The sequence below is a fragment of the Gobio gobio genome, assembly GCF_949357685.1.
Source record: "Gobio gobio genome assembly, chromosome: 11".
Lineage (NCBI taxonomy): Eukaryota > Metazoa > Chordata > Actinopteri > Cypriniformes > Gobionidae > Gobio > Gobio gobio.
Window position 1 is genome coordinate 8,184,439 of NC_137104.1, and position 27,391 is coordinate 8,211,829.

General features: G+C 38.9%; 1 protein-coding gene across 5 annotated transcripts in view; it reads right to left on the reverse strand.

The window, feature by feature from the left end:
* gatad2b (GATA zinc finger domain containing 2B) overlaps positions 1–27,391 on the reverse strand; it is a 64,428-nt gene that overhangs the window by 35,622 nt on the left and 1,415 nt on the right. For 2 of the 5 annotated variants that reach the window (XM_079829537.1, XM_079829535.1), the window contains exon 2: positions 8,287–8,472. The exons of 2 other annotated variants lie outside the window; for them this stretch is intronic. The gene's annotated coding sequence lies outside the window, so the exon portion shown is untranslated. Of the gene's footprint in view, positions 1–8,286; positions 8,473–25,533; positions 25,681–27,391 lie in introns of those variants that run through there. One more of the 5 variants, XM_079829538.1, reaches the window with a different exon arrangement.

Below are 27,391 nucleotides of genomic sequence, written 5' to 3' on the forward strand. Positions count from 1 at the left end.
TAATCTGAATAAACATTCTCCTTACTTTCACAGCAACAGATAGAGTGTGGACGTCAAGCGAAAAATACAACCATAACAAGAGCCGACTTAAATATTTAAGCTAATGTGCTTGGAAAATATAACCCTGTAAATTAAAGGCAAGGGATATTTGAATAACAAAAAGCTGGCACCTTTAATCTACTATAACTCATACATTGATAACTATGATGGGAAATGATGGACGACTTGGCTGCAGCTGCTTTTAAGGTGACCATGTAGTGACCACGTTTGCTACCAAGCCTGCAAAGTTAAAAAAACAAAAAAACAATTACAAACGATAAAACTAAAGGCCGGAATACACTACACAACTTAATATCTGAACAGATTTTAAAACTCTAGGGATCATACACATGTCGACTTTATAAATGGTTGCAGAGAAAAACTGGGACCAGTTGTATAAACATAGCCATTATGTTAAGACTGTGTCTTAAGTACTAGTATGACCAACTAGTGATTAGTCAAGGGGCAATACTTTCTGGCATCAAATTAGACCAATCTACGGTTTTATGTAGCTGACTTAAAACTGCTATGAACATGTTGGTAAATGTGATGAACATGTTGGTAAATGTGATGACTAACTTGACATTAAACTTTTTTGCTCATCATTTTTTGCTCATCAGCCACTGTGGCTAGTGGTTTTCCAAAGTTACTAGCCCCGATTTTGACCGATACCATGAGGAAAAGTCATGGCAGCAGGTATATTAGGCCACTGTCACTTTAAGACCTGATGCACGGATCCATTATACTGTTACACATGCCTTTTCTTTCTCATCCGTTTACGTTCACTTAGGGCTGCACAATTATGACAAATCGAAATTGTAATTGCGATTATTAATTACAATTATTCTATAGCTTTAAGCCTCAAAAGTCAAATATACGTGCGTTTGGTTTCTTTAAATAACAAAGTAAAAATAAATATGCAATGTATTATAATGTTACACTAAAAATAAAAATAAAAACAATGGGGAAAAACTTAAAATAACCTGTATAAAAAACATATTAAAGGGTACTTCAGCGCTGGGAAGATGAATGTGTATTTAAACTGGGTCATTTATGCAGTAGAAATGTGAAATTATTTTTGAATTTGGTGCCTTCTAGACTGAGAAAAGACAGAAAAGGTATTTTTGTCTCATGTGGATGAAAGACAACAACTCCCAGAATGCACTTGCTTCGCTGACCTACGAGGCCACTCCGTACACCGTCGGTTTGATCTTCATAGTAATACAATCATTTCGTTCAGTTAGAGAATAAACACTAAAATTAAAAACTGAACGTGTCTTTTCAATAAAAAGTGTGAGTGAGCCGAATGAAAGTCGCGGCACAAACGCAGCAGTGTCAGATTTCATTCATCACGAAGAGCTGAGCAGAGCTGAGGTAACGTTAAGCGCCAGTCTGGCAGTTTTCAGATCGCATATTGAAGCTACTATCACAGGAATTCATTGAAAAGTTGAAACACACACTTTGCTCTGCATCGCTCCGTTATGAATGTCCGTGCGGCCGTCTGTGTCTTACATTCTGTGCGTGAGATCTCTCCCCTATGGGCGGGTTGATAACATGTGGAACAGCCAACAGCTCCATCTACTGGCTGTAGTCTTTAGCCTCTGGCCAAAAAATCTTTCTGAAAAGATTTTTCCAGAAATAAAATTCCTAATATTTTGGAATTAAAATAATTATCTTGTCTCAATGCGATACGAGGGGGGGAAAAGTACCATAATTTGAATATACTACCGGGTTTCTACTGATACAAAGCCTAATGCTAAATCACTGAAGTAACCCTTTAAGTACGCAGAATATTATAAGTGGACTTTTTTTTTGTAATAGCGATTACATTTTACTGAACGATTACATAATTGTGGCATCCGTAATTGTAATCACAATTACAAATTCGATTAATTGTGCAGCCCTACGTTCACTTAAAACTAGGGCTGTCACCGTTAACACGTTCAATTACTTTATTTTAACGCGTTAAAATAATTTCACGCAATTAACAAATAAATTACGGAAGTACGTGAAGCTGCGTCATTAACATCATTTCCGTCACACAGTTAGATGTACTTAGAAGTCGGGAGTTTATCTCAATCACACGGAGCATCTACAACACCTGTAACCCTGTAGTGGTAGAGGAAATTTTCATTCTAACTCTTTAACCCGATTCTCTTTAACCTGCTTCTCTGTTTGTGATCAGGCCATTTTAAACTGTTAAACTCTGGGAAAGTTTTCAGTGATTCAGTACTCGAAATAATTAAAACAGTCCAAAACAGCGCTAATATAAAGAAGGCCAGATTGATCACATCAGACATATCAGAGAGAATAGAGACTCACATTGTGTTTAGTGAATTTATTCATTCCAGTGTGCGCTTTATTTAAAAAAAAAAAACGAGCTCTGTCGTATTCTGTGATTATTTCTGAAGAGGGCAATTTTGGGTGTCGAACAGGAAGCGCATGAGAGTTTGTTATTGATGCACAAACAAACCCTGTATGTGCGCGCTCTAGATCACTGATCGCACGCAGCATTCATGGACAGACACATTTCAGAACATTTGCATTGTTTCCACACACGCACTCGGGAAAGATAATGTTTGATTTGTCGTGTACGTTGTTGTGTTTACTAGTAATCGTAGGTTTATGCAGACAAAGCGGTTGATTTAGGAGGTTTTTTGGCATCTCCGTGTGGTCCTGTTCGGTATTGCAGCTTGACTCATCTAAAATGAAAACAATCTCGTTGTTGATCTGTACACATACTATACACTGTAAATTCCGTAAAGTTTTTTTCTGTAATGTTTTTCCCTTGGGTGCTTAGGTGTGTATACATTTATTATATAATAATTATATGGACTCCTTATATTTGGTGTCTCCAATAATCCTTGAAGCTTGCAGAAAGTACAGTTTTGTGAGTTTCACCCTTGAATCTGATTGTTTACTTTGCTGGATATAGCAAATGATGACAAAATGAATGTGTTTAATGAGATATATGGCGTATGCTTAATTTTATGATAAGTGTGTGATTAAACCACACAACAAGAGTGTGATTGATCGTGATTAACAATTTTAAATGATTGACAGCCCTACTTAAAACATAACTGACTGTGTTTACGTAAATACTCGCCAAGACCGATTTGATCATGATTTGTGTATTTGACTGTTTAAGTGCAATAAGCAGCGAAAGAGAACTCAATTTAGTACGGAGAGGCGTCTTTATGTGTGATCACAAAATCTGCGGGAATTAGTCAAATTATGCCCAATCCCACGCCGAAATTCACACCCTGTAACACCAACAATATTCATCCGGAGAAAAGTGAGTGTGTAAAGGGACGCGGGAATGTGTGTCGCTCGCTGATGTTGCCAACACTACATTGCAATTGGTTTATCATTTCCGATGCCTTTTTAAAAGACTACAACTGCAAAATGTATACGTTATAGATAAATTCAACCTGCCAAAGTGACCAGTAGGAGTAACTGCATTACACGCCACTTCATGTCAAGCACTACTTGTAAGACAAGTCTTGGCAGTTTATGCAACCGTTCTCCTTGGGTATCATTTAGTAAACCACTGACGATCACACACAACCAGACTTCCACATTGTTCCGAACACAAACTTGAGCAGAAACGCATCAACAGCAACTAGCATTAGCGTGTTAAGACTGGGGCAAAAAGCTGAACAAAATCAGGTATTGTAATCCAGCCTTAAATTTGGGCAGCGCGGACTCCCGACTCCAAAACTGCCGTACACCCGGGCCCTTCTGGCATGTTGCAGAACGAAATGTCAACAAGGTGACGACCCTCCATTTGCCATTAGGAGGTTTATCTTCAGCTCCTCAGCAGCTGGCTGCCACTCCGTGAACTTGCTTTCACAAGCGACAAAGCACCAGCGAGAGTGTGACCTCCCCCAGGGCACGTAAAGCAGAAATATGACTTGAGCAGCAGACCCGGGCCTCATGATCTCATGCCGCAGCCATTTCTGCAACCATGACTCCAGTGGAGACGCAAAAGCAGGTGACAACACCTGTTTGGTCAAGACCTGCCTGATTTCTTTCATTCTGCTGTCACTTTCGCTCTCGCTGCTCCTCGCTCCGGTATCCACCACCTGAGGTTCGGAGAACAAGCTCAACAGAATAAAAACAGCTGAGCATGGTGGTGAGAAATGTGAAAAAGATGAAAATGAACAAACACCGCACACCTGACCACAAAACATGCACTCTGGACCGCGGAGATGCTTTAGGGTCTAACTAGTTCACAACAGTTACTTGTCACCTTTCAAATTAGTCTTCCGAGTGAGTAGGCCCTCTGATCAATATGGACTGGCAGAGCACTTGGGCTTAAATGTGTGAAAGATGTCAACAGAACAGCTCCCTAAAGCCCTCAAGAACATGAATCAAATGACTTTACAGAACACGGCCTTAGATTAGCGGAGCTTTTTTTACTTTCCTGGAAGCTAGGCCAGGTTTAAGAGGGCCTAACATTTTTTTTTTTTTTGGTACTTCTGGACAGAAGTGATCATGTGCTTGTCCAAACCACTTTTCAGTATATCAAACAATTAGCTAAATTGGACATGGCATCAGAAAACAAACCATGCATATAGTGATTCTGAACTTGAGCACAATTTGGAGTAGTGTCCAGCCCAGATGTTCCTCTTGTGTCGCTATCGAAACAAAGCTCTGTTTATTGGAGCATCCTGACCAGCACAACACAACAACATTGGCTTAACCAAAGGCGGACAATGGGGCAGGACTTTCAGATTGTCTGACCAATAATAGATGGGGAGAATGTTGGAGAAGCCCATTCAAAACTTGGTAAATGATCTATGTATCTGGAGCACAGATCTGCAAAGGGAGGTAGAGCTAGCTTAAACTTTGCAGATTCTCAAATGTTGACTGGTGGTGATTGTAACACCACAGTGCGATACACACAGGTTTTTGCTACAGATGCTTATATTTTGGACTATTCTCACAGCTGGATGGGTGCAGTTTTCAGTCTCTGCAGTTCCATATGCGGCAAATCTTATAGACTGTAATATCAACATTAATTATTAGAACTGAAGCTTAGGGAAATTAAAGAACAGCACAGCAATAAAGTGATAAGAACTCAGAGGGCAGTGTACTATGGACTGATACAAGTACCAATGAGCATTTGAGATTAGTATCAGTGCATCTCTAAAAATCCGAACTGATGAGAGTATATATATTCTGTTGGACTGTCATTTTTATGATACTGCCAGAAAACATTTTTATTCAGAAACATGCTTACATAGAAAATCTGAAACACATTCAGGGATTATATTCTGAATTATTCCATTTTAATTAATTTTGTATATAGTACTTTAAAATGAATTGTGTTTGCCATGTAAATAGCCTTGATGCTTAAATAGCGTTACAAATGTAATACACATTACATGTGTGTATATACACATATTTATACACACCGATCAGGCATAACATTATGACCACTGAGAGGTGAAGTGAATAACACTGATTATCTCTTCATCACAGCACCTGTTAGTGGGTGGGATATATTAGGCAGCAAGTGAATTTTGTCCTCAAAGTTGATTGAGCGATTGAGGATATGAGCGAGTTTGACAAGAGCCAAACTGTGATGGCTAGATGACTGGGTCAGAGCATCTCCAAAACTGCAGGTCTTGTGGGGTGTTCCTGGTCTGCAGTGGTCAGTCTCTATCAAAAGTGCTCCAAGGAAGGAACAGTGGAGAACTGGCGACAAGGTCATGGGCGGCTAAGGCTCATTGATGCACATGGGGAGCGAAGGCTGGCCCGTGTGGTCTGATCAAACAGACGAGCTACTGGAGCTCAAATTGCTCAAGAAGTTAATGTTGGTTCTGATAGAAAGGTTTCAGAATACACAGAGCATCACAGTTTGTTGTGTATGGGGCGGCATAGCTGCAGTCCAGTCAGGGTGCCCATGCTGACCCCTGTCCACCGCCGAAAGTGCCAACAGTGGGAACGTGAGCATCAGAACTGGACCACGGAGCAATGGAAGAAGGTGGCCTGGTCTGATCAATCACATTCTTTTACATCACGTGGATGGCCAAGTGCGTCGCTTACCTGGGGAACACATGGCACCAGGATGCATTATGGGAAGAAGGCAAGCCGGCGGAGGCAGTGATGCTTTGGGCAATGTTCTGCTGAGAAACCTTGGGTCCTGCCACCAATGTGGATGTTACTTTGACACGTACCACCTACCTAAGCATTGTTGCAGACCATGTACACCCTTTCATGGAAATGGTATTCCCTGGTGGCTGTGGCGAAATGGTTTAGGGATGGTTTGAAGAGCACAACAATGAATTTGAGGCGTTGACTTGGCCTCCAAATTCCAACCGAGCATCTGTGGGATGTGCTGAACAAACAAGTCCGATCCATGGAGGCCCCACCTCGCAACTTATAGGATTTAAAGGATCTGCTGCTAACATCTTGGTGCCAGTTACCACAGCACACCTTCAGGGGTCTAGTGGAATCCATGCCTCGACAGGTCAGGGCTGTTTTGGCAGCAAAAGGGGGACCAACACAATATTAGGAAGGTGGTCATAACGTTATGCCTGATTGGAGTGCAATTTATTATATAATATATACACACACACACAGTATATAAGCTTAATGGTTAATTCACTAATTGGACCATTGTTATCACATAAAATATTAATATAAATAAATATGAATTTATAAATTGTCCAGATAATATTTCAAGGATTAGTTTTAGTCAAATGAATTAAAGCAAATGAACGAATCATAAAAAATAAACAATAAAAACCAAAAAAATCTAATTAACAATGGAATTCTAAATCAATTTACAAATGGTAAATTAAAATATGATTTAAAATTTAAGGAAGGGGGGGTCATAAAACTTGGGGATCCTTGGCACTGAAAAGCCCATATAAGACCTTCTTAAAACCACCAAAATTCTGTAAATCACATTCAAGGAATCTCACTAGTGCTCGTCTACAACAATTGTATTCATAAGATGCTAATGAAAATCCAAATGTAAAAAAAAAAGCTTGTTGACATATTTATCAGTATAAATCATTTCTCGCATCACACGCAATCCAGCTGCAACGTGATGCAAGCGTAATTGAGATGTTGTAAGTCAGCTGTGCGGTGATGTCACAAAAGTAGGTTGCTGTGGGGGAATATTAGCATACCATCACCAAACGGCACGTTATGCACGCATTCCTACACTGACAGGAATTTCAGAAACACTTCTGGGAGGTTGAGTCGAGTACAGTATCTAAGCTTAGTGGTTAATTCGCTAATTGGACCGTTGTCCTCACCAACGACCTACACAATGGCTAACTATTACTGTATATTACTCAGAGAAGAGATCTGCTGGGAATATGACCAAAATTTGCATACGGCCAGTTTCTGACACTAATGAGGCCAATTAGGCGGATGGCGCCCATGGCAACAGGGTTGTAATTGGTTGGCTTGATGCATACGGGACGTATGGGTAACAGGATGTGGGTTGAGTCAATAATGTGTTTTGGAGCTGCCAGCGTATGATGATGCATTTGATGCCTTACCTTAATGCACCTCTGCAGATTCAGCAAGTACCTGCGGGCAGAGCAACCAGGATGAGACTGCGACAAAGCAGATCGGTAATCGTACCTGCAAAGCCACACAACACACCCACACGAGGAAGACCATCCCGCACACAAAACGATTCACGACCATCTGCGTATCGCGTGACACACACTTCTGACAGGAGGGACCAGATCACAGCTAATATCTCCGTCCTGGCATTTGTGCACACCTAGCCAGAAATGGCGTCTCCCGCTCACTGTACTGTTCAGCCACAACACTTAAAATCTCGGTCTTCATTAAACAAGACAACAGCTCATTGTGGCCGTTGCCATGACAACAGGCCCTTCTATTTTTAAGCCGTGCCACTAATCAATTCCTGTTCTGCTGTCGCCCGAGGGAGGGAGGGGCGGTTCAGGAGGAGGGTGGGGGCAGTAGCAGGGGGCAAAGGGGAGGAAGTGTGTGGGGGAGTGAGGCTGAAGACAAAGAGACCAAATAAAGACAGCAACAAGATCTTTAAGATACCGAAGGAGGTGGTAGACGCTACAGCGGTTAAAACGGCCTACCTACAGTGAGGAAATGTGCCTCGAACGCAAACCAGGCTTCCTCAGTGAGGAACAGTGCTAACCAGAGGCCCGAGATAGCACGCAGGTACAGAAACCACACAGAGCTGTAAACACGTGCAGGAAATACAGAACGAAACTGAACTTCAACTCTAGGCCGAACCTTGTGATTTTGATCCGCACCGCGCTGACCAGTAGGGATCGTCCCTTGGACGTCAACAGTGCCGGTTCACCTTTCTGCTGCTGCTGCTGCTGCTCTTCCTCAGAAATCCCCACATCCAAACTTCAGCTCAAATACGTAGAGGGATGAGAAAACCCTCAACAGGAGGTTTTCTAACAGAGGCGGTAACTGTAGAGAGACGAATGGAGAGGATCTGAATAAAGCTACAGGCCTATTTATACAAGATACAGACAGACTTCAAGGTTAAGGAGGAACACAATCTAATACTCATGCCAGAAGAGAGAAAATACACAAAGAGAAGAAACGTGGATGGAGATTTCTCTCGAAAAGATGAATCGCTCTGATGTTCCTAAGAGGCTGAACGAGTAGTTGAAAGATGGTCACAATATAATAACGTAATTTAGTCAAGACCATTATGAAAAGGAAACACGTTGCCCTTGTTTATATGCCAGTCAGGAAGATCATTTCATTTAGAAGGGAGAACAGGGCAGGTTGTCACACTTTGAGATTCTTGGCTACAAAAAGCTATTGAATATTTCCATCGTTACTGCCCAGGACAAGAGATACTTTTTCATATAATACAGGCTGACTTTGTGACAACATGCCCCTATGGAACATGCCATTAAAAGGCGTATTCTAGTAATCTAGCCAAATTTAAACAGCAAAACATTTATGGAAAAAGAATTCATTAAATTCAAAATCAGTGTTGGGTGTAACTAGTTACTGTAATTTGATTTCCCTTGAAAAAGTAAAGTAAGGGATTACTCTTATTTTGTGTGTAATTAAATGACAGTTACAACTAAATACTGTGTATAGACTGTAGAACTAATATATATATATAAATAATAGTGTAATTATAATAGTGTAAGTATAATAGTGTAAGTCACATTTGTAATACTTTGGTCAGTAAATAAGAATAATGGATGTAGTTTTATATTATGTATTTGAAAAATAATTAATAATTCATGCCTATCTGTGAATCGCTTAACTCAGGGTTGATTAAGGATTTGTAAAATAATAAGTAAGTTAATACTTTTTGGAGAGAGTAATTTGTACAGTAATATAATTACACTATTGAAGATGTAATTAGTAACTAGTAATTAATTACTTTTTTAGAGTAACTTACCCAACACCGTTCAAAATTACATTTAATACAACCGAATGTAAAAAGCAACATATTAAAATATCAAACCATTGTTTTGGCCAATAGATGTATATAGTAGGGCTGTTTAACGATTAATCGCATCCAAAACAAAAGTGTGTGTTTACATAATATATCGGTGTGCGCTGTTTATAATTATTATATTATATTATATGTATATATAAATACACACATGCGTGTGTATATTTAAGGGAAAAAAAGTATATAAAATATTTATATTTATTATATAATATAAATGATTTAAATATATATACTAGGGATGCAACAATACAGTTAGTCCACAGTTCAATACATACCTCGGTTTTTAACCACGGTTTTCAGTTCGGTTCGGTTCTGATGGCTTGTCACATCAGTTTTTTGCTATTCTATTCTTAAGCAACAGGAACAGCAAGAGGTTAAGGAGAAAAAAATTAATGAATAAATATAAAAATAAAACTACATTTAATTTAACAACAAACTAGAAAATATACATTGATTCTTATTAAAGCTACTGTATTAAAGTTTTCCAGTCAAGAGCATTGAGTGATTTTCTCTTTGTCTTTTGTCTTTTTATTAACATTAAAGGGATAGTTCACTCAAAAAAGGAAAATTCTGCCATCGATTACTCACGCTAAAGTTGTTTTAAACCTGAATAAAGTTCTTTCTTCTGTTGGAAAATATATTTTGAAGAATGTTGGAAACCAAACAGTTGCTGGTCCCCATTGTAGGAAATAATAATATGGAAGTCAATGGCTACCATCAACTGTCTGGTATTCAACTGTCTGTGTTCAACAGAAGAAATTAATACAGGACAGGTTATGAACAACATAAGAGTGAGTAAATAATGACATCATTTTAGAGGTGAACTGTCCCTTTAAGGACAAGCGACAGCGTGTTCACTATAGGTGCGCTGCTGTCAATTCAAGACCTGCACGCATCTAATATACAGACACACGCAACATTTTACTTTCACTTTAGACATAACCGACGGTGTTTCTGTTAACCTTGTGTGTATTTGACAGTATTAGTGCATTAAGACTACTTAGTCCAGTAATCCCGTGTTTGACAGGCTTTTAGTGCGCATGCTCAAAAACAGTGCATAAGCACGCAAATAAAATTTTAACCGACAAGGCTTTAAAACGCATGCAAATAATGAACTTTCGTGATTGTGAATAACTATAGTGTTCCGTGAGTATAACTCTACCACTAACGTGTAATGTGAATGTATGTAACGTTGTTCAGTATATTGGGATCGAGGCAAATGATAGAATGCGTACTGTAGCATGCCACTAGCAGATTTTGGAGACATTTTAATTGTCCACGATCAAAAATCATGACGTCGCACACCTCACCCACGACACAGTTTTGCATGGGTGACACCAAAACAGAGCCAATTCGGAGAGAAATAAAAATGAATTAATTAAATGCAAAACCAAAAAAACAAAAAGCGCAATTCACAAGGGCGTATTGAACCATGAATGCCGAACCGAACGGTTCAATATTATATTGAGAATTGTGGCATCCCTAATATATACAGTATATACATGCAACTATTTCTTAAATATATACGTGTATTCAAATATACATAATTATACACAGCACACACAGTTATATTATGTAAATACAAACTTTTATTTTGGGCGCGATTAGTCGCGATTACACGTTAAACAGCCCTAGTATATAGATATTTAGATAAGATTGACAGTTGATCAATTGTATACATTTATAACATTTAAAATATGACAACTTGCCCAACCTGATTCTAAAAAGCTGTACCTTTGTCCTGACAAAACAAATCTGACTTCATTATATAGCTGACCCTTGTATGTCACTCTGCTTTTATTATGTTCACCTACATATTTGAAACAATTTGCATACATAACCACAGCTAAAAAAATAAAACTACACACATTATTTGTGTAATTGGACTTCTGCAACTGGAGAACGCATCAACGGTGAATTCTAAAGCCTGCATTATTGCTGCGACGAAGATGGACAATTATGCAAAAAGAAAAATCAGCTTTCCAATAATCGTACTGTATCAGAACAGGAGTCGTGCAGCATGGTTTGCTTGGTTGTGCTTGTATGGGTATGAGCAATACTTGTAGCATGCATAAATGCATAACATGTTTGTTTTGAGCATTGCCGACTGAACTGATGTCATCCTCGTGAGAATTAGTCTCCTGTTCCTTTTTTTAAAAAAAAACAACAACAAAAAAAATGGAGTTACAATATCCTTTTTTTCTTCACCCAGGGTACCCAGTGGAGTCAAAATGCGCGAGAGCCAGTCTAAGCCGGTTTGTAACCTCAGGGTATGGAATTATCTCTTAATATGTAGCCGTTAGTGGTCAGGACGTCACACGAACACAGAGAGAGAGAGAAAAAGAAAGAGAAAGACAGAACGAAAAAAGACAAAAAAGGAGGGGGCCAAAGGGGGGAGTAAGAGGAAAATGTACTTCTTATGAGACGCTGAATCTAAAACCTGGCACCTTGTCAAGACGGCTCATTGCGGAACTTCAGACCACAGGGTGGGGCATACGTTGTTTAAACAAAAAGAAAAAAAAAAAAAGGAAAAAATGCTGGAACGTGAGCCATCTGGAGAAAGCGAGGTAGCAAAAAGATTTTAAAATGGGGTTGAATTGGGAAGGAGGAAGGGAGGACAGTCGGGCGATTAAAAAAAAAAAAAAAACCTGCCATATTCAAATCAATCGTATGCAAAACACCAACAAAAAAATAAACATACACCAATATCCCCTAATTCACAATCCTTACGCACTACCTTTACACACACACACACACACACACACACCCCGACATGACCAGTGCTTTATCAAGTTGAGATAAAATCTGCGGAGGCTCCCTTCATGGGATGCACACAGACATAGACTCTGGAAAAACACGATTTCCACCAAGAAACCGGCACTCTGGAAAAGCAGATAGGCCTGAAAAGATGGACTGTGTGGAGTGCACACAGGACCAAAATTTCAAGTAAACCCCGATTACCGAGTTCGCACAAGCTCCATCCTCTGTACCGGCTGAAGAGAGACCAGGCACCCCGTCTGATTCCAACAGAATGACCCAAGAAACAAAGATCTGTGGCTGAATGGAGGGATATGGAGAGGATGCTTAAATGTGCTAAGGTTCAATTTGTTAATCTGCTAAACACAGTAATAATAAGACAAAGAGGCATTTGTGGAGGGATTATGGGAATTGAATCTTGCGGTTGCGCATGTACAGAGAGTCAGCTGTAATTCTTATCAAGGTTAACTTCCACAGGTACAGCAGCTTTCACAGATTTCCTCAAAGGTGCTGGCTGAATTATTTTTGTTTTCTGTTGTGGTTATATTTATACAATTCTGTTTCAGCCGAAGCTACTCTATGGATCCAACAATATCAAGCTAATAGGGGTGTGTAACAGTACAAGTATTCATACCGTTTCCGGTACAGGGCTTCCGGTGCACGTGTGTACCGAACGGTACGAATGCAATCTTTAACAGTTAACAGAAGGCTTGTTTTAAGCGCGGAACACACTTCAATCCGAGTTCCCTCACGAAAATCAAACGATAAATGAAGTTTTGATGCTCTTTAATGTGACATGACAGATCACGGTATGGGCGCGTCAGTTCAAGCTCCCGCGCTAGGAAGTTTATCTCTTCCTAGTCAAAGAATAAACATCTGAAGGTATGCTGAGGATACATTACAACTTACTAAAATGCATCATATGTCGTGTAATCACTCAATCAGTGTTTCAACGACGGAAAGATGCCGATAAAAAGGCTTGAAAAGAGTGTCACGCATTTACCTCAGAAGTCACAGCTGTTAGTTCACTAGAGAAATTTACTCTTTTGCTAAATAGATGTACTATATATTCATTATATTCTACTTAACCTGTCAGATGTCTTGGTTATTTAATGCGTGTTTAAATGAATCTGTCATGAAAATGACAGCCACAGCAACGATTACATTTAAGCTACAAATTGGAGTAAAAACATAATTTTATAATTAGATTTAGAAGTTAATGCAAAAACTGCCTAATGTGAAGTTTACAATGTGTTATTTGAGTGTTGATTATTATATCTATAAATAAAATACTGAATTTAGGCTAATTTGGGCTCTGTTGTTATATTATAGTAATGTGCAAGTAAGGGCTATATATAGTTTACACTTTAAAGCATTAGCAGAGAATTTTATCTTTAAGAAACTTAGTTCAAATTGAATTATTTTAAGGACAGACACAACTTGTTCACTAAACCACTGTTTAATAAAAATAAACAGCTATTTTATATTTAGTTGTCTCTCCTGCTGTACCGAACCTTGACTTCAAAACCGAGGTACGCACCGAACCATCAGTTGTGTGTACCGTTACACCCCTACAAGCTAAAAGCAAACTTTAACCCAGTAAAGGGGTTCAAGATTGTTAGTGATCCCGTGTTTTGATTCCCTTTATTTTATGTATCAGGGGTATTTATCTTTTACTAGTTCCTCCCTTATTTTACTACATTCAATACACCTGCTGTTGTTTCCTTGTTTTTTGGACCTCGAAACATTTGCCTTCTTAGAAAACTAAAAGTTTAACCAAAAAACGGGTTCCTAGATGATATGAGGGTACAAACCAGGGATGCTAACGATTAATCTACGATTGATTAATTGTCGATAATTTAATCGATAAAACGTATTGATCGACGATTAAGTAAAGGTCATGCACACGTGCTGCTCAACTGCAAAACACGTAAAGCAGACACGAGAAAATGTCAGCGCGAGTTATGTTTGGGACCATTTTAAACGGCTAGATTTGCACCTTCATGACTAAGTTTGCGTGTGCATTCCCCTTTGTTTTGTGCAAATGTACGTTTTAATATTGTGTTTATTTTGTGTAGGCCTATATATAAAACTGATTTCTCTCATATTGGATGCATTTGGTTAAGAATTAACGCGTTAGTAGAGCGGTAATCATCTTCAGCGCATGCAGCTCAAACAGCAATGCACGACTAATAATAACAACTATGATTGAGACTGTCATATTACATTATTATTAACAGTATAAAGAGAACAATATTGTAATAAAACGTTTAGTTGCTGTGCTTCAGCGGGATGTTACAGAAAGAGCACATCCAAAACAGGAGTATCAGAAGTTCAGAAGTACCTTGAATTAAGTTCACTTGTGCATTCACGTCATTTTGTGCAGGTATAATTTGTAATATTATATTTATTGTGTACATCTAATCTAATAAAGGATGCATTTCGTTGAGTTAAATAACCACTAGCAAAGTGCTCCAGTTTACTGGTGTTCATTCAGCTCTTCTGAGTCGGAGTTGGTGACACGTTGTATTAGTCTTTATATTTGATAATTAAACAAGTAATTTAATAAATGATCGATCATGCTGTTGATTATATACCACTGCTGTAGACATATTGCAGTATTAAAGCTAATGATTAATAGTTTAATTGATCGTTAATTTAAATGATCGATCATGGGAATGTGTACATTGACACCCCTAGTACAAACATCAAGTACCTAGAAAGATTAGTGTTAAAGGGATATTTCACCCAAAAATTAAAACTGTGTCATTAATTACTCCCTCTCATGTCGTTCCAAACCTGTAAGACTTTCGTTCATCTTCGGAGCACAAATTAAGATCTTTCTGATGAAATCTGAGCGCTTTCTGTTCCTCCATTGACAGCTACACAACATATAAACATTCATCAACTCACACATCATATTTGGTAAACAGAAGCTCAAGCATGGTTGCTTGACGTGTGAGAACCAATAAGGTTCATTCTTGTGTAACACAGCCCGTTTGAGCTTCAGCATGAACCAATAAGGGTTTGTTCTCGTGCATTAAGCAGGTTCGGTTGAGCTTTTGTTTATGTTTGCCGATCAGGGTTTATATGTGAATAAAAGGCTAAATTCAATCTGTTCATCATATAAAGTGATCGAGTCTCTTCAGAAAATTTGGAATAAACGGCTCAACTCATTTGGATTAGTTTTACGATCTGTTAATGAACTTTTTGAAGTGTCAGTGGTAGTTGTGTAGCTGTCAAAGGAGGTACAGAAAGCTCTTAGATTTCATCAAAAAGATCTTAATTTTTGTTCCATAGATGAACGAAAGTCTTACAGGTTCGGAACAACATGAGGGAGAGTAAAGAATGAATTTTTATTTTTTGGGTGAATATCCCTTTAAATATTATCCGCATACTATCGTAGTATTTATTACATTTTTGAATTGGCTTTTATTTTAATTTTAGTTAGAGTTTTAATTGTTTTTGTATATAAACAGTTTGAACTGTAATTTTAGCTTTAACTTCTTTAACTTAATTATTCAATTAAGTTAGTTGTCAATTTAGCGTTTGTAATTTTCATTTAAGTATTTCAATCTAATATATTTTATTTCAGCCTTAATTTTAACTAACAAAAACTATTTTTTAATAGTTTTCGTGGTGACATTTCAGTATTGGGACCACATATTCACTATGAACTACGACTTTGGCCTCAAACTCCTAATTTACTGCTTATTAATAGTTAGTAAGGTAGTTAGCGTTTAAGTTTAGGTATTGGGTAGGATTATGGGATGTAGAATATGGTCATGCAGACTAAGGCATTAATATGTGCTTTATAAGTACTAATAAACAGCCAATATCCTAGTAATATGCATGCTAATAAACAACTAGTTAATAGTGAGAATTGAACCCTAAAATAAAGTTACACCGTTTTTGTTTTAGTTGAGAATAATAACACTGGGATAGACACCTGAAACCAGTTGCTACAAACCCCTTAAAGTCCCAGTGAACCGGAAGTTGCCACTGATTTTATTTCAGTGCTGTGACGTATTTCCAAGTGAAACAGGCAGGGTTTTACTTCAGCGCTCCACCTCTCCATCTCTCGCTCATAGCAGACTAACGGTTGGAGGGGAGTGGTTAAGGATATTCAAACCCAAGCCGTCAAAGGAAAGGTAACGCCATTCCAGACCGGAAGTTACTTTTCAGATTTCGATTAAAGATTAACTTGATTAATTGTTCACCCTAAGACCTGTAATGCGTGCTAACAAAGTAAATAAGATTTCATGAGGACTTTAAGTTTGGAAAGCATTAGTGATAATACATTTCCAAGGGTTTTCCTGACTTAAAGTACACACACACACACACAAAATAAAATGAAACACAGACTGTTTTTAACTGCTCTTGTCCATACAGTGAAAGACATTGTGGGTCCAATTATGTTTTCTGGACCCTATTGACTTCCATTGTATGGATGGACCAAAAAATAAATAAAACACCCCAAAAAAAATTCAATATCTTATTTTGTGCTCTGCAGACGAAAGTAATACATTAATTTTGTCTCGTTAAGGGGAAAGTTGCAAATGGACACAGGTGTTGGAGAAAAAAAGTTTACAACTGCATAGTCAACATGAAAACAAAGACTACTTTAGCTTAAATAAATGATGCAACGCCATGCACAATGTCAGGTCCATCAACTTTAATAGACAAACTAGCCCCCAGGCCATGAAAACTAAGATGGTTCCACAGAGAAATGCTTCGGATGGGTTCCGCTTGCTCTTTCATCTTGCACTGAATTAAGTGTTCCAGCAGTCCTTCGATCAGCTCAACCCATCACGCGGCTCTCTCGCTCCTGAAACGAGTGCAGCCGGAGAACCTCGCGCTACAAGGGCCACCTATCTGGGGACTGCACGCCTATACCTCCCCTCTGTAATCACAAAACGGGTCTATGCGCTTCATATTCACTCCCAGCTTCCGTCTCGCCACAATGTAATACATTGAGAAATGATGAAAACAGCTTGGGCTGAATCAATACTTCTAAATTTTTCAACCAGAGCCAATACGCTGCAATTAATGCAGTCCACACCTCATCTTCAGAGAAATCCCACTTGAGAGACGTCGAGCAAATTAACAACAATCCGGAGCGCTCGTGACGGGCAAGACTCGTGAAGCTTGAAAAACTCATCTATTTCACGATTGGGATGGTCAGACCCCCTCCACGAGGGAAAAGGAGAGGCGAAAGCAAAAAAAACGTCAACATTCGGAATCCTTCACCGAAAAACATCTTTGTCTCCCGTCCGACTTCTCGCTCTTCACATACACGCATTCTTCAAGAATCAACGCAAGAGGCCCGTCATGTCGTTTCTTGCTGCTGTTTATCCAGCTAAAGCATCAGGGAGGCCCTCTAATTAAACTTCACAGGAAGCCATTCATCTGGGCTGATTGTTTCTGCGTGGGGTTTAATAAGCCTTGCATGAGTCCCGCAGAACGCAGCCTCCCCATTCAGGTGTTAACAAGACCGGCGCACCAACATACATGCGACGCATTACAGTCGACTGAAACATTCCCTCTCTGTACCTTCTCGCTGTGCCCACCTAAGATCTCACAACTAAAATGGTGGAGAATAATTAATCAGCAACTGACAGAGCAGAGCAGAAAAAGCTCAGGAGTCAAAAGGTCCCTGTGCAACTGTCGACCACCAAAGGGTTTCAGATACCTCTAAAACATAGCACAGGGTAAGTCCGAAAACAAACAGGGATTCTTAAATGAAACCGAGGCTGACGTCTTGCCCAGATTGGTTTACAAATCAGGTATTTTAGCTAAGCCATACGCACCTCTCTGTCATCATCATGACACAAAGCTGGCTGCATCTATACAGATTCTTCCCATTTCAAGTTGTTCTAATTTGAAATGGACTTTCTAAAGATTTAAAGGGATGGTTCACATCATTTAGTCAAGCTCAAGTTGTTCCTGTATACATTTCTTTGTTCTGCTGAACACAAAGGAAGATATTTGGAAGAATGTTTGTAACCAAGCAGATCTCGGCAGCCATTGACTAACATATGGTGGGGGGGGAATGTTATATTTTAAACATTCTTCCAAATATCTTCCTTTGTGTTCAGCAGAAGATAGAAATTCATGCAGGTATGGAACAACTTGAGGGCGAGTAAATGACAATTTTCAATTATGGGTGAACTATCCCTTTAAACGGATCGTTGTTGATCTGTACGGATCAGGCCCCACGCAATAGAGTGAAAGGTTATCATTTGCACAGTTTTGTCTTGCTAGTTTACACATTCAATAGATTTTAAAACCATTCCAGTGCTAGAAGAGTCAAAAGAGAATTTAATTCGTTACTCGCACACCCCCGAGGCGCGCACACACACACAGAGAGAGGCGCGTTTCAGATAGCGCACAAACTCCAAATTGATTCATCTTTCGCGTCCCCATGCACTTGAATGGACACATTTACATCAGTCAAAACACCCATTTCGGCAAGTATTCTCGACGTAAACACATTCGGTTATGTCTTAAAGGGTTAGTTCACCCAAAAATGAAAATTCTGTCATTAATTACTCACCCTCATGTCGTTCGAGATCCGTAAGACCTCCGTTCATATTCGGAACACAAATGAAGATATTTTAGTTGAAAGCTGATGGCTGAGAAAGGCTTCAGATAGGCCTCCATTGGCATTCAGTACACTTATACTCCCAAGACCGATAAAAGGCACTCAAAACATCGTTACAAAGTCCATCTCACCACAGTGACTCTACAATAATCTTACGATGCGACGACAATAGCTTTTGTGCGCAAAAAAAATCAAAATAACACCTTTATCCAGCTTGTTACTGCCTTCCGTGTGTGCCTCCACGACGCATGCGCGAGAATATGACGCAGATCCGGCTTTCGGACAGATGACCCAGAAGGGATTTGTTTACAAGCAGAGGAAGACGCGCGTGTCTAAGCTGTTGGATTCTACATTGATCGTGCTTTAGGTCTCGGCGTAGTGCTCAAAATGGGGCTTAAGTGTGCATTTCATGGATTCCCGAACCCCGGCGCTACGTCATATTCTCGCGCATGCGTCGTGGAGGCACACGCGGAAGGCAATAACAAGCTGGATAAAGGTGTTATTTAGATTTTTTTTTGCGCACAAAAACTATTGTCGTCGCATCGTAAGATTATTGTAGAGTCACTGTGGTGAGATGGACTTTGTAACGACATTTTAAGTGCCTTTTATGGGTCTTGGGAGTATAAGTGTCCTGAATGCCAATGGAGGCCTATCTGAAGCCTTTCTCAGCCATCAGCTTTCAACTAAAATATCTTCATTTGTGTTCCGAATATGAACGGAGGTCTTACGGGTGTCGAACGACATAAGGGTGAGTAATTAATGACAGAATTTTCATTTTTGGGTGAACTAACCCTTTAAGTGAGTTGAGAAAGTAATCGGATGTGTATCATTATATTGTGCGTGCATGGGGTCTTAAACATGGCAGACGACAGCAGGTGTTTATAGGCTGCTGTCACTTAAACAAAACACAGCTTTAACAAAAGATTAATCTATACACTAAACAGTATTATTTTACATTTAATTATTACATTCCTGTACCCAAAATGAATTCTACAGTTCTGTCAGGACCACTATCGTCAAAGATGATTGATTGACTATTAGTATACAGTAGGGGTGCTCCGATTGATCGGCAACCGATCTCGATCGGTCGATAATCGCTTTGGGATGATTGATCGGCGGTCTCCAAAAAGGCCGATCTCATGAACCGATCGCATGCTGACGACACATAAAAACCTGCACCTGCCGTGAGAGCTAGGGCATGACATGCAGCGACACCGTCTCATTCTCTTTCCAGCGCGGGTAAAATAATTATAATGCTGAAGGTGAGGTACAATTCATATTTCTATATTAAATAACTTACGCAGCCATTTGAAAACTTTCTGTAGGACGTAAGTTCACAAACCGCGTGCGTGAATCACCGCGTGCGCGCGCTCTCTCTCCCTTTCAAAATGCTCAAATGGCTTCACATCAGCGCATCGCATGTGCACTAAAATCGCTGCTCAGTTGACACAGTATTTGCCACTTTGCACAATCGAGGCAGTGTCGCATCGTCACTAAAGTTTATCATTTGCATTTATTTTTAAGTCTTGCCAGTGTTCAAACCGCTCAGCACTCGCGCTCACGGTCTGGAGAGACACACACACAGGCCATCTCACAAAAAGCTTGCGAGTACAAATTGCGCTGAAATGGTCAGATACACACAAATGTATGTACTAAATGACCGTCTTGACGAGTATGCACGTAAACCCCGTCGTGACTTGCGAGTGAACGTTTGTGCAACTGCATGCAACCGTATCCGTGTTCGCTCTTAAAGTGACAGCTGTCGAATAAACTGCTGCTGTCTCTGAGTTTCTCTTTGTCTTGTGTTGTTTGATGAACCTTTATGACACTCACTGCTCTTGAAGGACTAACTTTTGCAACCTTAAGTGTAAGGATTAAACTCATTTAATTTATTCAGGGAAGACCAATATTAATTTACATTTGATTTCTTATTAAATGTCTTTAGTATTTCTTACCTCAATACTAATGTTAGACCTACCTGAAAAATTGTTTTTAAAAACAAAAATGCACTTCATGATCAAATATTTAGGTGAGATAATGATATACATTTATTATATACATTTATTTGGGAAAGATGGCCTACAGTAGCCTTAAGTTATCTAATTTTCTAAAATAAACACTTGGTGGTTCTTCAAGATCTTGACTCAGTTAATGTAGAGTTAGTTTCATTTCTACAAATGGTGCAAACTCTGCAAGATTATAGATAAAAGATTACCATTCCCCTGCCATTCTGTGATCGGCAGTGACCGGCAATCGGCAGATCATGATCTTGGTGATCGGTAATCAGTGATCGGCCCCAAAAATGCTGATCGGAGCATCTCTAGTATACAGTTTGGATTGGCGGTATGGTTCTGTTTTGGGCAAGAACTCCCTGCGCATCCAATGCAGCCTAGCATGGATAAGAGCATCAATAACCCCCCTTAGTGCAAACAGTACAGAACCAACATAATCTATTGCAGATATCAATGTCGATATTAAATGTACAAAATAATTCGAGAATTTAGCCTGATTCAAGGGGAATCAGAATGCCAAATCCTGACTGGACAAGAGGAGGAGCTGGGGATGGAGGAGGGTAATGAGCTCTGGTGATAGCCGCTGATAGTACTGAAGGAGCTTATAAATGTATGCTGTGATAGACGTCATATTCCTATTGGTAGACGTGATCAGCTGATGCGAGCTCGACTAACGTGACCTGCCAGAAGTGACGCTACGTTTGATTTAAACCTTACTTTATTTGTAACTTTATGTTGTATTTATCTATGCTTGCAATTGTTGTACAGTACTTATTATTTTTACTGTCTGTTCACTTGCCTTTAATAATAATAATAATAATAATATTTTAACTTTATTAGTAAGGCTACTAGTACTTAAAGGGATAGTTCACCCAAAAATGAAAATTCTGTCATTTACTCACCCTCAAGTTGTTCCAAACCTGTATGAGTTTCTTCGTTCTGCTGAACAAAAATGATGATATTTAGAATAAAGTTTGTAACCAAGCAGATAGAGCAACCATTGACTACCATAGTAGGGTAAAAAAAATAACATGGTAGTCAATGGTTGCTCCATCTGCTTTGTTATCCCTTTAAAGTGTGCTTTAAGTAATAAAGCACACCCTTCCTCCACCCCCCAATTTTTAATTTTTGCACATCCGAAAAATTATGTGATCCATGACTTAAAAACCATAATATGATTCATTATATATAATTTAAGGCAACATTTCTAATTTCGTTAAGGATTTCAAGTTTTCCATCTAATATTCATATTTTATATCAGCTTTATTTCAATAAAACTGTTTTTAATAGTTTTAATAACACTTTTCATTCCAAACCTGTATGACTTTCTTTCATATGTGGAAAATAAAAGATAGTTTGAAGAATGTTTCAGTGTCTTTGTTTTGTCCACACAATGAAAGGTTGTTTTGGACCCCATGGACTAATTTCTGGGTGAACTTATCCCTTAACCCTTCACCTTTTAAAAACATGTCAGCACTTAAAATACTTACAAAAAAGGAATAGTTCAACCAAATATGAAATTCAATCATCTATCTATCCTCATGTCACTCTTCTACAGAACACAAAACAAGATATATTGAAGAATGCGTCAAATTTACAATGAAAATCCCATTCAAAGACCCCATTGGCTTTCATTATACGGACAAAAATTCTAAACATCTTTTGCGATTCAAAGATGAAAGTAAGTCAAACAGATTAACCCCTTAACCCTTCACCTTTATAAAACATTACACATGAACACGAACACTGACACAGATTGCCATCAGGCCCAAAAACAGTTTGACATACTTTTCTTATTATTTGTACTTCTTTCACTGATCTAGATTGATCAAATTCATTAACATCCATATCAATTAGTAGCCTGTACAAGCAACTGACAAGACTTCTCGCCCTCAAAGGATTTTCACTTGGGAAGATTTTTAAATAAACTTAACGTTTCTGATTAAGGGGTAATTATACCGATTTCTTTCTCTTCAAAACATTCAGGTCTCAATTTTACATGACTATGAGCACTGATTTTGAGTAGGTATCAATCAGCTCAGCTCTATAGCCAATAAAAAGGGTATAAAAACTGACTTTTATCAAAGACAAACAGCTAGTATGAACACCCCTCGATTACAAATTTAACCATAAGGAAACCATTTAGGCCTAGTTCAAATACTGAATGGCCAATGAATATGGATAAATGATAAACTGCACCATTATGATCGATTATCAGAGACATATGTTATGTTATTAAAGGTCCTGTTCTTCGTGATCCCATTTTTCAAACTTTAGTTAGTGTGTAATGTTGCTGTTAGAGCATTTATAATACCTGTAAAATTATAAAGCTCAAAGTTCAATGCCAAGCGAGATATTTTATTTAACAGAAGTTCCCTTTCAAAGCCTACAGCGAACGGCCGGTTAGGACTACATCCTGGTATATCCTGCTTTAATTACGTCAGTAGAGCAGTATGTCGACTAACCTCCGCCCACAAGAACACGCGAAAAAGGGGGCGTGGTCTTGCTGCTCCCGCGTGGAGAATAGGAAGTGTTGCGTTCGGTTGCGTTCGTATAGTTTGTTTGTCGCCATGTCGTCGAGACGCTGTTATTTTCATCCCGGAGTCAAGTCACCTTTGTTTGGCTTTCCCAGGGACGCTGTACTTAGAGATCATTGAGCGCATGCATCCCCGTTATGGTAAGAGGCGTGACCTTTCCGGTAACGTGCGCTCTGCGTGCCCTAAGCTGCTGTCGAATCACAACACGGGAACCGCTGGCACAATCAGAACTCGTTACGTATTTCTGAAGGAGGGACTTCATAGAACAGGGAAATCTTTCAAGCCGTTTTTAGGACAGTGAAAACAGCAGTATACAGATAAGTAAATTGTGTGAAAAATACTGTGTTTTTTTACACGCGAAACATGAACACATGTTATATTGCACACTGTAAACACAATCAAAGCTTAAAAAAAAAACACGAAAAACGGGACCTTTAAGATGTGTAACCTTGTAACTACACTTCAAACTGCAAATCAAGTACGATCAAAAACATTGCTGTGTGAGTATCTGCTTCATTTCTCTATGATGCCAATGGGAAGGTCTGAGGTAATGATGTTGTTCATTACGCTTTATAAAGCCAAAAGACATATGTTCATATGGTTTCCTAGACCTATAAGCCTTATCTGGGGAAAGGGCAAGCAGAAGCCCCTAGCTTACCCAAGAGCCAATGAATCAAACCCTTTTGGACCTGACAGGTCGGCCCTGACTCCTGAGGGTCTTTTTTAAACCCACTATCACACAAAACCAAACATCTACTGGACGTGGACCATTTCTTTTCATTTTGACCGGCTTTAAAACAACACTACAGACACCGAAGGTGCATTGAAGGGTAGGGGATCAATGGGAGGACATCCGAGTGTCATTGCCCCATTCTCGCCTCTCAGGACTGTCGCAGTGAGGGTTCGTTTTACAAAACTAGCACAACTTCGGTCCACATCATCATATTGCACTGCCCGTAAATCTCATGGCGCATGTTTACAGAGCAAGTCGTTTTGTTGTGTCTACTCAAAGCGTTTGCCAAAGGGGCACTGCTAATTCTAAACACTACCTTTTCTGACCATTCAGCAGTCCTGAAACCCAGCCAAGCCAAGTACTCTTTCTGATCCAAGAGTCAATATGCAGTTCGAAATGTTATTTCCCCATCAAACGTCTTCTTCCATGGCATGGACTCTTCTCCTAGATCGACTGATTGAAACGAAATTGAGTCAAAATATGACCCAACGCAATTACATGAATATAGACAGTCTTGGATTTAGGTTGTTTCGTCCATACAATGAAAGTCAAGGGGGACAAAACAGTTGAAACCATCTTCTTTTGTGTTCTGCACAAACAAACAAAAAAAGTCTAGCAGGTTTGGAACAAAGTGAGGGTGAGTAAATTACCTTAACCCTTCACTTTTATAAAACATTCCGGCACTTAAAATCCTTATAAAAAGGAATAGCTCAACCAAATATGAAATTCAGTCATCATCTATCTTTCCTCGTGTCATTCTTCATCAGAACACAAAACAAGATATTTTGAAGAATGTTTCAAACGCCCATATACAAATAGTTTTGGACCCCATTGACTTCATACGGACTTAAACTATCTTCTTTTGCAATCCAAAGAAGAAAGTAGTCTTGGACATGAGGGTGAGCAAAGCAAATGATAGAGTTTATTCTGGGGTGAACTATCCCTTTAACAGGATCTCTTTAGCTTTGAATCATGAACCGCTAGCAAATATGCATTAGTATAGGCTTATATTTAAAGTGAAAATCCATGAATTCAGCATGGAAATGCCAAAGTTGTGCTGAAGCACCGGTACTAACAGAAGATCTGGGGTGACACAGGTCTAAGAAGAACAGGTACTCGAACAGGTACCTCTAAACCGTGACAGATCTATGATGAAATCTACATTGATAACTTGAGCTTAGAGTCTTTGCTCAGCTCCGTGTATTCCATCTTATCATCTGGCACCGCACTTCACAGGTTTCGTGGGCTTAACAAAACCAGACAGTCACTAGCAATAAGGTGCCCATGCACCATGGAAATTAAAGGGAACAAACAGCATAAAATCCTTTCACAGGCGATGGCCATAAGCTCGGGTGCACCGACTAAAGTGATGAATAGCGCAAAAAAGGTAGAAAAATAAATACCAAGCTGCCAAGTATCTTCCGCCTGAGGGGGAGGAGGGGGAACAGTCCACACAAAATGCCTTTGAGCAAAACAGTCAATAAGAACATTGTTTGGACCCCTCTTGAGGATGTAATACTAGTGGGGCGCCCCTCACAGTATGCAGCAGCCTTTAAAAAAAAAAAAGAAAATTAGCAGAAAACACTCCAATTGGCTCTCATTAGACGTGCTACTTGCAAAAAAAATATTTTTACTTCACAGTTCTGTTGTTTACACATTACATTAATATGATTTCACTGAGGTAATTCTCGGAGAAGTACATGTTCAGTGACTTCTGAGCAGACCTTTCTCTCCACACAATAAGTATAAATGGCTTTAATAACAGTGGGTGGAGAGCTTTTTCTCTGCGACTTGTCAAACTGGGAACATTTTATATGCTATAAAAAATATCTAGCAGTACCTAAGCCTTTGCGTTAGTTGCACAAGTAATTCCTCAAACTTAAAAGGTGCACTCAGTTTGTTATTGTTTACATTTAGCTGCCTCTCATTCAGTGGTTTTATCCTGTATGCTGACACCTATTTGCGTGGATGCATGATGTTTATACCCAAGCTGTTGGTTTACCTTTTATTTTATTCGTTTTTGTGTCTCTCCGTCATATAATATTTACTACATACATCCATATAATCGTCATTCTTGAATTCAAACTCATTCGGTTTTTGTTGTGTCTATTATTATTATTAGTAGTAGTAGTAACTCTCACTTTTTCACCGGCCTTGAAAGTAATTTCCCCATTCCTATCCTTCCATAGGGGTTTTTAAAGTCACCGTTAAAGTTATAAGCCATGATGAACCAACCAGCTACGAGGTGAATCACAACATTACAAATGTTGAAGCAAAAAAGTATTTGAAAATTGGTCAAATCAGGGAAAGCACCAAACCCACAAAGCATTGCGAATGACAAAAATAAAAAGATGTTGATTTTCTATATAGAAACATTATAGGTTTATTGCAAAATATACATATTTATACACAAAATAAGTAGTTTGAGAGTGCAGAGTGACTGACTATTACATCATTCGCAGTGCTTCATGGGATTCAGCGAGCGCTGAGAAGTTCTTTTGGTGTAATATGCTTCAATTCTCTAGATCCCACTGTCAAAATATTATTTCAAAAAAATAAGTTGACTGATGGCTTCAGTAAAACCATATACCATTGATTAACGTACCAATTAACGCCAGGTCTGTCTTTAAAGGCGTTTTTAGGTTACAGTTAAAAATCAATTCCCCTATGGAGAAAATGAATGGGGGTTTTATTTCAAGTGTGGTGACTAATCAGGTCCTCCTCAAAATCGTGTCTCTGTTAGGATCCCAAACAATCCCATCGGCTCAAATGACTTTTAATAGGCACTCTCTTTAGCGCCTGGTTACAATTCCTACAAAATTATGCATGATAAATGCTGTTTGAACTACGTTACAATGGCCATTAATGTCTGGATTAGTTAGCGTATGCACTAGCATAGCATACAGATACCCGATTAGCCTGATAGATTAGTTTATACACATATTTGCACTTGCCCTACATGTAGCCTATGCACAATAATTTTTTTATGTAATTACATACGTTACATATCTAAATAATCAGAATGTAATGTTTGTTTATTCACTTAATAGGCTATTTTTATTTATTTATTACCAGTGAAAGAAATGTTCAATTTGTTTTACTATCCATGTCTTAAATTATGTATCATTCGTATGTACTTAGTATAAACATTAACTGATAACAGGGTCCGAGGGAGGACCCGGTTTGTCAGGACACATGAACCGGACTGTTGCACTCCATTGCATGACACAGCAGGTCATGTGATCTCAACATGGCAGCACC